Here is a 12,312-nt window from a genome sequence, read left to right as displayed (position 1 = left end):
TGGTATATTTTAGTACTGTAATATTCTTAGAAGCTCATAAATGCGATCAGCAAACATTTTGTTTGCTGTTATGCCTCAATTCGATAAATATTCAGATTTCATAAAATATTGTTTTAATTATGTTAGGATAGCTCCTAAATTGATATTTTTATTTGTTTCAACCAGAATAAAACATGATTTAGTGTAGTCGAGCTTAAAAAATAGCAGGAAATGTTTGCTATTTCAGCAAACAGTGACTGCTGTCCCTTTTTCAACAGACTTTCTGCTGTTTTAGCAGACTTTTCTGATGTCCCTACTAACAAATTTCTTTGGGTGTAGTTTAATTTTATAATCATTATCGAAATTTTCCACGGCCCAATGCAGCTTTCCTTCTTAAGGTGGGTATTAAATTCGAGTTTAGCCGCTAAAATCGTAATTTGCTTTGGGCTTTTCCCCATCAAAATTTGCAACAAATATGTATAATTGTATACCTTTTTCTTACTGATTTAGTTTTCACTTTAGCGATTTTAGCGGCTAAACTCGAACTTAGTACCCACCTTTAGGTATGATTTATGAAATCGATGACCGTACAAGTAAGTTCAGTATAAACTCAAGGTAATATTTGTACAATTTCCAAAATTGTAAGAATGAACTATTATATGGTTAATATGACCATGTTTAGGCGACAATGATTATTTCTTCATTTTTAGATAGATATTTCTGAACATTATTTTCCAAAAATTGTCTGATGTGCGTCACAATTTTAAGTTCATTCATGACAAAACGTAGCACTTAATTAAATGAATTTACTGAGAAATTGAATAAGTAACTTTAAAAAGTGTTATTTTAATTTGGTAACCCTGGATTTACCTGCAATTCTCTCTAGTTGCATGGGCAGGAACTGCAGCACAAGGGGTGACAAACAGCTGATTTCAAAGCCCGAGAACAATGCACTCGACAAAATATAAACCAGAGAGCCGTTGTAGCGAACTTTTACTTTATGTGAAAAATCGATAAAGCACTTTTTGGTTGGCGTTTGTTGGCCGGCAAACACGAGAGATAATGCACGGAATACAATTCTCACAGTACTATTCTGACGCATGCATACTCAATAATAGGGAACTCAAAAATTAGAGCAAGAGAAGTGTTTTGAATTCATCATTTCCTCATGCCATACCGACCCCGACCTCCAATGAGAGAAATGAGCATAACCTCCACCAGATGTTGAAATGAATGAAAGTGAATCAACTGGTCGAACGAACAAAGTCAAAGCATTGATATCACCATTGTTGGCGTCATTATCATCATCTTCATTATGACGGCTATCGTTGTTCAAATGAATTAAACTCTCGCATTGTGAATTACCCTTGCCAAGCTTCCCGCATGCATACCCCTCTTTAACAAGCAAGCAACCAAATCACTTAAATGAGCCATACTGTAGTGGAATGAAGCAAAGTACAAAAAACCGTTGAACAAAAAAATCCATTTAAATGTTTAATAATTTGTCATGAGCGATAAAGCGATTAGCAATGGAAAATCAAATATGAGATTCTGAGTAGCAAAAAGTAGAACAAGAATATGTACGATGCTTTTAGTTGTAATTTTTTGCTTTTGATAATTCAATTAAAGGTAAATTTAATGCCTGTACTATTTCATCATGTCAACTTTGCCGAAAAATTTGTATACCCTACGCCACTACACGCAAAAAAACACAATTTATTTTGAAATACGTTTATCATCAATGATGCGCATTCAAGACCAGAGAACGAAGCCGACGAGTCGCGCCGCCAATTTTAGCCGCTGCCGACCATTTTATGATAGTCGACGCCGCCGCCGAATATGTCGACTCATCTCGATTCAAATTTAGCTGCCAATTAATGAAAAATATTGATTTAAAGATGTAAAATGTTTTAATAATTGTTCTAGGTTTGCTAAAAATGTCAACCTTCCACCCACAATCAATCAGTATTACGTTGCTATAATAATTTTGCAAAAATTTAGCTCAGAAAATTTTAATGAAATGTAAATTTGATTGTCAGTTTGGTTGTACAAAGCAATCTTACAAGATATAATTGTCCTAGTCTGGCGGATTGAGATTCAGAGATTTTGGTGACCATTGTGCGGTAGAAACGAAGCGGGGAACCGCCCCTTTAAGCCATTTTTGGTTTGACACGAGTTGAGTCCTGTTGGAATTTTCATGGTGTGCGGTTAAAATGTTTGTTTGCCGAGGGCTCATTAAGTCTTTAGAACATATTTCCGATAATATCCACGGTCGATGAATACCAGCGGAGAACATCGGCCGTTATGTTAGTGCAAATTTAAAACCCGGTCCTTGTGTTTGTTCACAAACTTTATTCACATTTGAGTGAGCCACCGTGGTGCAATGGTTAGCATGTCCGCCTTGCATACATGAGGTCGTGGGTTCGATTCCTGCTTCGACCTAACACCAAAAAGTTTTTCAGCGGTGGATTATCCTACCTCAGTAATGTTGGTGACATTTCTGAGTGTTTCAAACCTTCTCTAAGTGGTAATGTGGAACGCCGTTCGGAATCGGCTATAAAAAGGAGGTCCCTCGTCATTGAGCTCAACATAGAATTGGGCAGCACTCAGTGATAAGAGAGATTCACCACTGTGGTATCACAATTGACTGAATTGTATAAGTGAGCCTGATACATCGGGCTGCCACCTAACCTATTCACATTTGAAAGCTGAAGGGTTGTAACGATATCCACTTGAGGATTGTAAACAATAAACTGATCTATCAGTGGAATAAATCTGCCAGCTGTCAGACGAGTGGTTTAGAAATGATAGCAACCTAAAATTTGTTGCAATACATATCAGCTATACTGTATACATGCTGTGTAAAGTCGACATTCTGAACATGGCACAAAAGTACTAACTATTGGACGTCATCACCCATTTGCCATATGGATATGTTTCTCACAGGTTTTTAAAATCAATTTGATATTTTACTTTAGCTGTCAAATCCGCAATTGTGAACCGGTTTCGACGATTTTTTCTGTGCCGCATAGAACTTGTAAACCCCTCCAATTAAGTGTGCGTGCGAATATCTTTTATAGTTTGAGAGATTTGGGCCCCACAATTTATTTTTGTACAAAATTTTAACAAAGTGGGGTCAGTGTTGCGGCAAGGAACCAATTTTTAACTCCGGTTTTTATGGAAGTTAAAAATATGAATTGCAATCTTTATAACTTTTGAACTAATTTTTTTGATATCATAATGATACGAGTATTTATTGATTTTTGCAGGAAAATTGGTTTTAAGAAATATTCTTGAATATACCATTCCCAAAACAGCTGTTTATCGGTAGAATGTTGAAACCTTTTACTTAGTTAGTTAGTGGACACATGAGGCTTTTTGGAAAAGAGATTGGCTTAGCAATCGGTGCCTTGTCAAAGAGATAGTCTGTAACAAATAAATTTCGGAAGAGTACATTGTCCACAAATTAACTGCGTCTCGAGTTGTAAACAGAGGATGTACCAAAACTGTGCATTGAGGTAGAAGAAAACGCCAGAAGAGGATCATATAATCAGATCAACTATGCAACAGTTCACTCAAATATCATCTAAAGAAGTCAAAAATTAAATTAAACTGGCTATATCAACCCTGGCGATCAGATGTAGAGCTTTAGAAGTTGAAGTGTGATTATAAAAAATGTCAAAAACCACTTATTTCCAAGAAAAATAGGAGGGTTAACGCCTTAAATTTTCACAAAACTACCTTAAATGGCCTCAGGAGCAGTGGAAATATGTTATATTTACCTAAGACTCAAAGTTTAACTTGCATGGATCGGATGGTAGAAATTCAGCACGAAGGCTTAAAAGAAAGTCTTAATCCAAGAAATACAAAAAGTTCTGAGGGTGTTTTTCTGGACAAGTTATTGGTCCCATTTATGAGGGTGTTATGCTGTCGGAAGTCTACAAAAACATTTTGCCCCATTTTATTTTATTGGCATAAGCTGGAAAAATCGTCGGCATAGATTATTCTGCGAGATCATGACCTCCATCACACGCGTAACGTGCTAAAACAGTGGATTTCCGATGAAAAATTGCGGGTGCTTGATTGGCCTGGTCAGTCGCCTAAGGTAAATGTCATCAACTAACCTTTGGAAGGTTGTAAAAACGAAAAGTTGTTATTAATTTTTTGCAAAAGACTTATGATATCGTTTTGAACCTGAACTATAGGATATCATTGACCATTTAATCCTAACCAATGACAAGAACTTGCGGAGTAATCAAAAGGCATGGCTACAGTATCAACTATTAACATTTATTGTTAAAAGTTACAAAAACTTTGATTAGTTTTAAATATATGTGACACTTAGCGTTAGTTGAAACTGTTGTGAACAGGTGAAAATTCTTATTTTTAAATATTTCATGAATTATCAAAACATCTTTGTCGTTAGTTCTCTTATTCCCTTAAATCTTTAAAATTGACTTAATAAACAACAACATTGCATTAGTAGGTTTTGTATATTGTTTTTAATATTTTTATTTTTATTTTCATTATAATTTCGGTTTATTTTCAACAGGGAATGTGGTTGCAAATGTTTTGAACAGCATTGTATGTATGTATATGTAACGGCATCGAAAGCTGCAGGCGTTTTCTTCAAGTTAAATAAAACAAGTATATACGGCCGTAAGTTCGGCCAGGCCGAATCTTATGTACCCTCCACCATGGATTGCGTAGAAACTTCTACGAAAGACTGTCATCGACAATCGAATTACTTGGGTTGTGGTATCTTAAAACTTCTTAACATCGTTTTCTAAATTGTGAGTTAGTCCGTACGTGGTATGTATTAGACAATACGTAGAGAGCCAGAATTGAAATATGGGGGACGCTTATATGTGGGCTATATACAATTATGAACTTGATATGGACCAATTTTTTTGTGATTGGGGATCGATTTATCTGATGGCTATATAAAGGGTGATACGGTCAAAATTTGGTCAATATAAACTTGACGTATTTCTTTCAATTTTACATTTAAAAAACCTGAACACCCCTCATTTTGAAGGTGTGTGTGTGTAGAATGTTGCTCCTATTTTGATTTTGGAATTCACTCTTCAGTTGTCAAAATGCCGTCCAAGCAAGAAGAGCAGCGTATCAAAATTTTGCTCGCGCATCGCGAAAATCCGAGCTACTCGCACGCAAAGCTGGCAAAATCGCTAAAAGTTGCCAAATCAACCGTTACAAATGTAATTAAAGTGTTTGGGGAACGTTTGTCGACAGCTAGGAAGTCTGGATCGGGGGGAAATCGAAAACCGGAAGCCGCTGAGACGACAAAGAGAGTTGCCGGTAGTTTCAAGCGAAACCCTAACCTCTCTCTCCGAGATGCCGCAAATAAGCTGGGTGTATCGTCTACAACCGTGCATCGAGCCAAAAAACGAGCCGGACTATCGACTTACTAGAAGGTAGTGACTCCAAATCGCGATGATAAACAAAATACGACGGCCAAAGCGCGACCCCGGAGGCTGTACACGACGATGCTGACGAAGTTTAACTGCGTGGCAATGGACGACGAAACCTAAGTCAAAGCCGACTACAAACAGCTTCCGGGACAGGAGTTTTATACTGCAAAAGGAAGGGGAAAGGTAGCAGATATTTTCAAGCACATAAAACTGTCAAAGTTCGCAAAGAAATATCTGGTTTGGCAAGCCATCTCTACCTGTGGCTTGAAAAGCAGCATTTTCATAACTTCCGGGACTGTCAACTAAGAAATTTACGTGAAAAAGTGTTTGAATAAACGTCTGCTGCCTTTCCTGAAGAAACACGGTTGTTCCGTACTGTTTTGGCCGGATTTGGCATCTTGCCATTACGGTAAAAAGGCCATGGAGTGGTACGCCGCCAACAACGTCCAGGTGGTTTCCAAGGACAGGAACCCTCCCAACACGCCAGAGCTCCGCCCAATTGAGAAATACTGGGCTATTGTCAATCGGAACCTAAAGAAGACCAAAAAACTGCTAAGGACGAGCAGCAGTTCAAGGCAAACTGGCTTTCTGCGGCGAAGAAGGTGGACAAGGTGGCTGTACAAAGTCTGATGGCAGGTGTCAAGCGTGAGGCCTGGCAATTCGGATTTGGAAAAGCGAAAGCCTAACTGAATATTTTTCCTGAATTTTATACTAATTTAACTTGAAAAAGAAATTTAATTTGATTTTTTAAATAAACGATTTCACCGATTTACACGCGTTTTCCCTTGACCAAATTTTGACCGTATCACCCTTTATAACTATAGACCGAAATGGACCTAGTTAGGCATATCTGTTAACGGCCATATACTAGCAAAATGTACCAAATTTCAAATGACTCGTATGAAATTTGCTCCTCCAAGAGGCTCCAAAACCAAATATCGGGATCGGTTTATATGGGGGCTTTATATGATTATGGACTAATATGGACAACTTTTGGCATACCACCACGTACCAAATTTCAACCAGATCGGATGAATTTTGCTTCTCCAAAAGGCACAGAAGGTCAAATCTGGGGATCGGTTTATATGGGGGCTATATATAATTATGGACTGATATGAACCAATTCCTGCATTGTTGTTGGATACCGTATACTAACTTCAGGTACCAAATTTCAACCGAATCGGATGAATTTTGCTCTTCCAAGAGGCTCCGGACGTCAAATCTGGGGATCGGTTTATATAGGGCCTATATATAATTATTGACCGATTTCGACCAATTTTTGCATGGGTGTTTGAGGCCATACATTAACACCACGTACCAAATTTCAACTGAATCAGATGAATTTTGGTCTTCCAAGAGGCTCCGCAAGCCAAATCGGGGGATCGGTTTATATGGGAACTATATATAATTATGGACCGATGTGGCCCAATTTTTGCATGGTTGTTAGAGACTAACACCATGTACCAAATTTCAGCCGGATCGGATGAAATTTTCTTCTCTTAGAGGATTTGCAAGCCAAATTTGGGGGTCCGTTTATATGGGGGCTATACGTAAAAGTGGACCGATGTGGACCAATTTTTGCATGGTTGTTAGAGACCATATACCAACACCATGTACTAAATTTCAGCCGGATCGGATGAAATTTGCTTCTCTTAGAGGATTCGCAAGCCAAATTTGGGGGTCCGTTTATATGGGGGCTATAGGTAAAAGTGGACCGATATGGCCCATTTGCAATACCATTCGACCTACATCAATAACAACTACTTGTGCAAAGTTTCAAGTCGATAGCTTATTTCGTTCGGAAGTTAGCGTGATTGCAACAGACGGACGGACGGACGTGCTCAGATCGACTCAGAATTTCGATGTGTTACAAACGGAATGACAAAGTGGAGGGTATAAAAACAGCTAATTTGGTTGTCAATTAACAAAAAAATTTTCATTAGTACGCACGTGTCTAAAGAAAAAAATTACAAATCAAATTACCTCAAATCAAAAATTACAACCAAAATGTTGAAAATTTTTATTAAATCTGTTGTAGTACATATCAAAAAAATATTTGTGCAATTCAAATCATAGAATTGCAAAAAACAACAGGTGAGAAATTTTTAATGTTGTAATGTTGCCTGTGGGCAACTTTGGGCAATTAGGTCTACGAGGGCGGTTCGGAAACTTCTTAGCCTATCAATAAAAGAGAATAGTTAGTTTTTCAAAAATATTTTTATTTTTCAATATAATCTCCTGAAACAATACACTTAGTCCAACGCTTGTCTAGCAATTCTATCCCTTGATTAAAATAGTTTTCCTCAAGGTCATCAAAATAGTGGTTTGCAACTGTAATTGCATCTTCATTTGAGGTAAAACGATTGCCAGCAAGGATTTTTTTTAGATTTGGGAACAAGTAAAAATCACTGGGAGCTAAATCAGGAGAATAAGGTGGGTGGTCAAGCAACTCGTACTTTAATTCGTTGATTTTAGCCATTGTTAAAACACTCTTGTGCGCTGGTGTGTTGTCTTGATGAAAAAATATTTTTTTGTGTTGTAAGCCAGGATGTTTTTCTCGAATTTGTACATTTAATTGATCCAAAAGGTTGCAATAGTACTCTGAATTTATTGTTTTACCCTTTTGCAGATAGTCAATCCATAAAATACCTTTGAAGTCCCAAAAACCCGTTGCCATAACCTAACCAGCCGATTGAATTGTTTTTGCCTTCTTTGGGGCACTTCCTCCAGCTTCAGTCCATTGTTTGTATTGTTCTTAAAAAGATCCAAGCAAGCTTGAGAAATGTTCATTCTTATGCGTTTTTCATCGACTGTTAACAAATGCGGCACCCATCTTGCAGAAAGCTTTTTCATCTGTAGTTCTTCATGCAAAATTAAATGGACTCGATCATTTGAGATGCCCATGATATTAGCAATTTCACGCACTTTTATTCGTCGATCATTTAATACCATATAATGCACTTTGGCTACAATTTATGTTGTTGTTGCTGTTTTTGGACGTCCACTAAGTGGTTCATCTTCAATGCTTGTACGACCACGTTTAAATTCAGCAACCCAATTTTTTACTGTTGCATATGAAGGAGCACTTTCACATAACACATTCACCCGTGTTACCCGTTAAACCTTTTTTATGTAAATATTTAATGACAGCACGCATTTCCAATTTTTCCATTGTAAAAAAATTGCGGATGCATCTTTTTTGAACACCTGTTTCTATATGAAGGAGTTGCCAAATCGAAACAAAATTTAACAAGTGTTCATAACAGAGATGGAAATTTCCAAAACACTTAATTTTTTTCTGTTTACACCGCGCTTTTTGTGCTAGGCTAAGAAGTTTCCGAACTGCCCTCGTATATTAAATTTTTACAATGAAACTTCGAAATGTGGGTTATTAAAGATTTACAGTCAGAAAAAACAGTGCTTGATATAAACGAAATGGAATGAGCTTTAGGAAAAAATATTATTTTGTATCTTATTCATGGATTACTTATTAATAAAAAGTAACTAAACTTTGTTTTTATACATTTTACTGTTTAATTTTGTACTGTTTCCCCCATTTTTAATTTTACTGTCCCAACTATTTCGTTCCTTTTTAAGAAGATCCCTTTGTAATTTGTATATATTTTCCACTTTTCCATTTTTTTTTTATTTTCTTTGTCTGAATATTTTGATTTACTCGTCGTACATTCCGATTTCTTTTGACGAACCAAGAAAAAAATTGTGCTCATAAAATGCTGCTCTCAAGGCAAAAACACATGCTGCTTTTTTCAAATGTCTATCTCTTGGTTCCAAACGTATATTCTCTTACTCCGAATACTCATTTTAATATTCAAATTACATAATATTTAAAATTAAGCATATCAAATTTTTGGCAAAAGCCTTATTAACATGCCAAGCGTATAGCCAAAACAAATGAACGCATAGAACAGTTTTCCGAAACAACATACAAGCAATTTCACAGAAATTGCTCTGTTTTGATTCTATTGCTGTATTATGTTAATATCTTTCGTCAACCCTCGTGGTTTCCGTCTCTATTATCTCTCTGTCGCTCCCTGAATAAAATATCACAATATATATGAGTTTACTCGAAATTTGTAAATTTATATATGCTTACATTCACATATATTTTTCTTATGAAACATTAATGTTCCAGAACATAATATATTAACATATGTGTCCCAAGCGTTTAATGTTAGTTTAGGAACATTACATTTTTGCACTTAAATATATTATGATTAAAAAATTGTGCCCGAAACACATTTTATTAACAGTGGGGTTATATATGAAAACAAAGTTGAACAATTTTGTTTTCATATTTGTAAATGACAAAGAAGTAGAAAACACTAATGGCTACCATGGTTAGGTTAGGTTGGTATGGGCTACCATACAAAATAAAAAAAAAAAATTGTAATATTTAGTGTTTAAACCAATAATTTTTATTTATTTTTAGTGTACAAGTTTTTTAGTCAAAAAGTGAAATTAACAAGTTTTGGTTTTGTTATTTATTTACCTAAACGGAAATAATTTTGAATTAAGTTTCTTTCTACTGTATCCCAGCAAAAAATGTAATGAAAATGTTCTTTTTGGATCCGGAAGTGGTGCAAAATTGACGCAGAAGCGATGAATTTAACATGGGGTTGTCATAGGACGGAAGTCCTCCATTTCAACAGCCGTTGCACTGAATTTGCATCACTTCTTTAGGTGTGATCCGATTTCAATGTTTTGGATGTAAATTAAAAAATTCTGTGACATCTTGTCAAATAAATAATTTTTAGAAGTTTTAATGGATTCTATCGCTTACCGATTAAAAGTATGAAAAAACCAAGTTATAAAAAAATGAATTAAAAGAACTTCCCGGGTAGTTAAAATAAAGAACATCATTGGGAGTGCATCTGTATGTAACAGGTTGGCTGATAAGTCCCCGGTCTAACAAAGAAAAACACTTTTTTGTCAAAATTCGTTTTTATTATTCAACATAGTGCCCTTCAAGAGCGATACAACGATTATAACGACCTTCCAATTTTTTGATACCATTTTGGTAGTACTCCTTCGGTTTTGCCTCAAAATAGGCCTCAGTTTCGGCGATGACCTCTTCATTGCAGCCAAATTTTTTCCCTGCGAGCATCCTTTTGAGGTCTGAGAACAAGAAGAAGTCGCTGGGGAATACGGTGGGTGGGGAAGCAATTCGAAGCCCAATTCATGAATTTTTGCCATCGTTCTCAATTAATTATGGCTCGGTGCGTTGTCTTGGTGGAACAACACTTTTTATACCCTCCATCATAGGATGGGGGTATATTAACTTTGTCATTCCGTTTGTAACACATCGAAATATTGCTCTAAGACCCCATAAAGTATATATATTCTGGGTCGTGGTGAAATTCTGAGTCGATCTAAGCATGTCCGTCCGTCCGTCCGTCCGTCCGTCCGTCCGTCCGTCCGTCCGTCCGTCCGTCCGTCTGTTGAAATCACGCTAACTTCCGAACGAAACAAGCTATCGACTTGAAACTTTGCACAAGTAGTTGTTATCGATGTAGGTCGGATGGTATTGAAAATGGGCCATATCGGTCCACTTTTAAGTATAGCCCCCATATAAAGGGACCCTCAGATTTGGCTTGTGGAGCCTCTAACAGAAGCATATTTCATCCGATCCGGCTGAAATTTGGTATATGGTGTTGGTATATGGTCCCTAACAACCATGCAAAAATTGGTCCACATCGGTCCATAATTATATATAGCCCCCATATAAACCGATCCCCAGATTTGGCTTGCGGAGCCTCAAAGAGAAGCAAATTTCATCCGATCCGGCTGAAATTTGGTACATGATGTTGGTATATGGTCTCTAACAACCATGCAAAAATTGGTCCATATCGGTCCTTAATTATATATAGCCCCCATATAAACCGATCCCCAGATTTGGCTTGTGGAGCCTCTAAGAGAAGCATATTTCATCCGATCCGGCTGAAACTTGGTACATGGTGTTGGTATATGGTCTCTAACAACCGTGCAAAAATTGGTCCACATCGGTCCATAATTATATATGGCGCCCATATAAACCGATCCCCAGATTTGGGTTGCGGAGCCTCAAAGAGAAGCAAATTTCATCCGATCCGCCTGAAATTTGGTACATGATACTGGTGTATGGTCTCTAACAACCATGCAAAAATTGGTCCACATCGGTTCATAATAATATATAGCCCCCATATGAACCGATCCCCAGATTTGGCTTGCGAAGTCTCCAAGAGAAGCAAATTTCATCCAATCCGGTTGTAATTTGGAACATGGTGTTAGTTATGATCTTTAACAACCGTGCCAGAATTGGTCCATATCGGTCCATAATTATATATAGCCCCCATATAAAACATTCTCCAGATTTGACCTCCGGAGCCTCTTGGAGGAGCAAAATTCATCCGATCCGGTTCAAATTAGGCACGTGGTGTTAGTATATGGTCGATAACAACCATACCAAAATTGGTCCAATCACACAAAAATTGGTCCATATCGGTTCATAATCATGGTTGCCACTAGAGCCAAAAATAATCTACCAAAATTTTATTTCTATAGAAAATTTTGTCAAAATTTTATTTCTAGAGAAAATTTTGTTAAAATTTTATTCGGTTCATAATAAAATTTTCATCATTGTCAAAATTTTATTTCTATAGAAAATTTTGTCAAAATTTTATTTCTATAGAAAATTTTGTTCAAATTTTATTCGGTTCATAATCATGGTTGCCACTCGAGCCAAAAATAACCTACCAAGATTTTATTTCTATAGAAAATTTTGTCAAAAGTTTATTTCTATAGAAAATTTTGTTAAAATTTTATTTCTGTAGAAATTTTTGTCAAAATTTTCTTTCTATACACGGATGAAAAAGGCTGTTTTTCATATGTTTGGCTATAAACA

At 36.5% G+C, this 12,312-nt stretch overlaps 1 protein-coding gene across 4 annotated transcripts in view; it reads right to left on the bottom strand.

Moving 5' to 3' along the window:
• capu (formin protein cappuccino) overlaps positions 1-12,312 on the bottom strand; it is a 398,823-nt gene that overhangs the window by 283,762 nt on the left and 102,749 nt on the right. The window contains exon 1 of one of the 4 annotated variants that reach the window (XM_075295924.1): positions 850-993. The exons of the other annotated variants lie outside the window; for them this stretch is intronic. The gene's annotated coding sequence lies outside the window, so the exon portion shown is untranslated. Of the gene's footprint in view, positions 1-849; positions 994-12,312 lie in introns of those variants that run through there. 4 annotated transcript variants of the gene reach the window in all.

The sequence above is a fragment of the Haematobia irritans genome, chromosome 2, assembly GCF_050003625.1.
Source record: "Haematobia irritans isolate KBUSLIRL chromosome 2, ASM5000362v1, whole genome shotgun sequence".
Taxonomy (NCBI): Eukaryota; Metazoa; Arthropoda; class Insecta; order Diptera; family Muscidae; genus Haematobia; species Haematobia irritans.
Note: the sequence above shows the minus strand (reverse complement) of the source record. Positions and strands in the feature narration are given on the sequence as shown.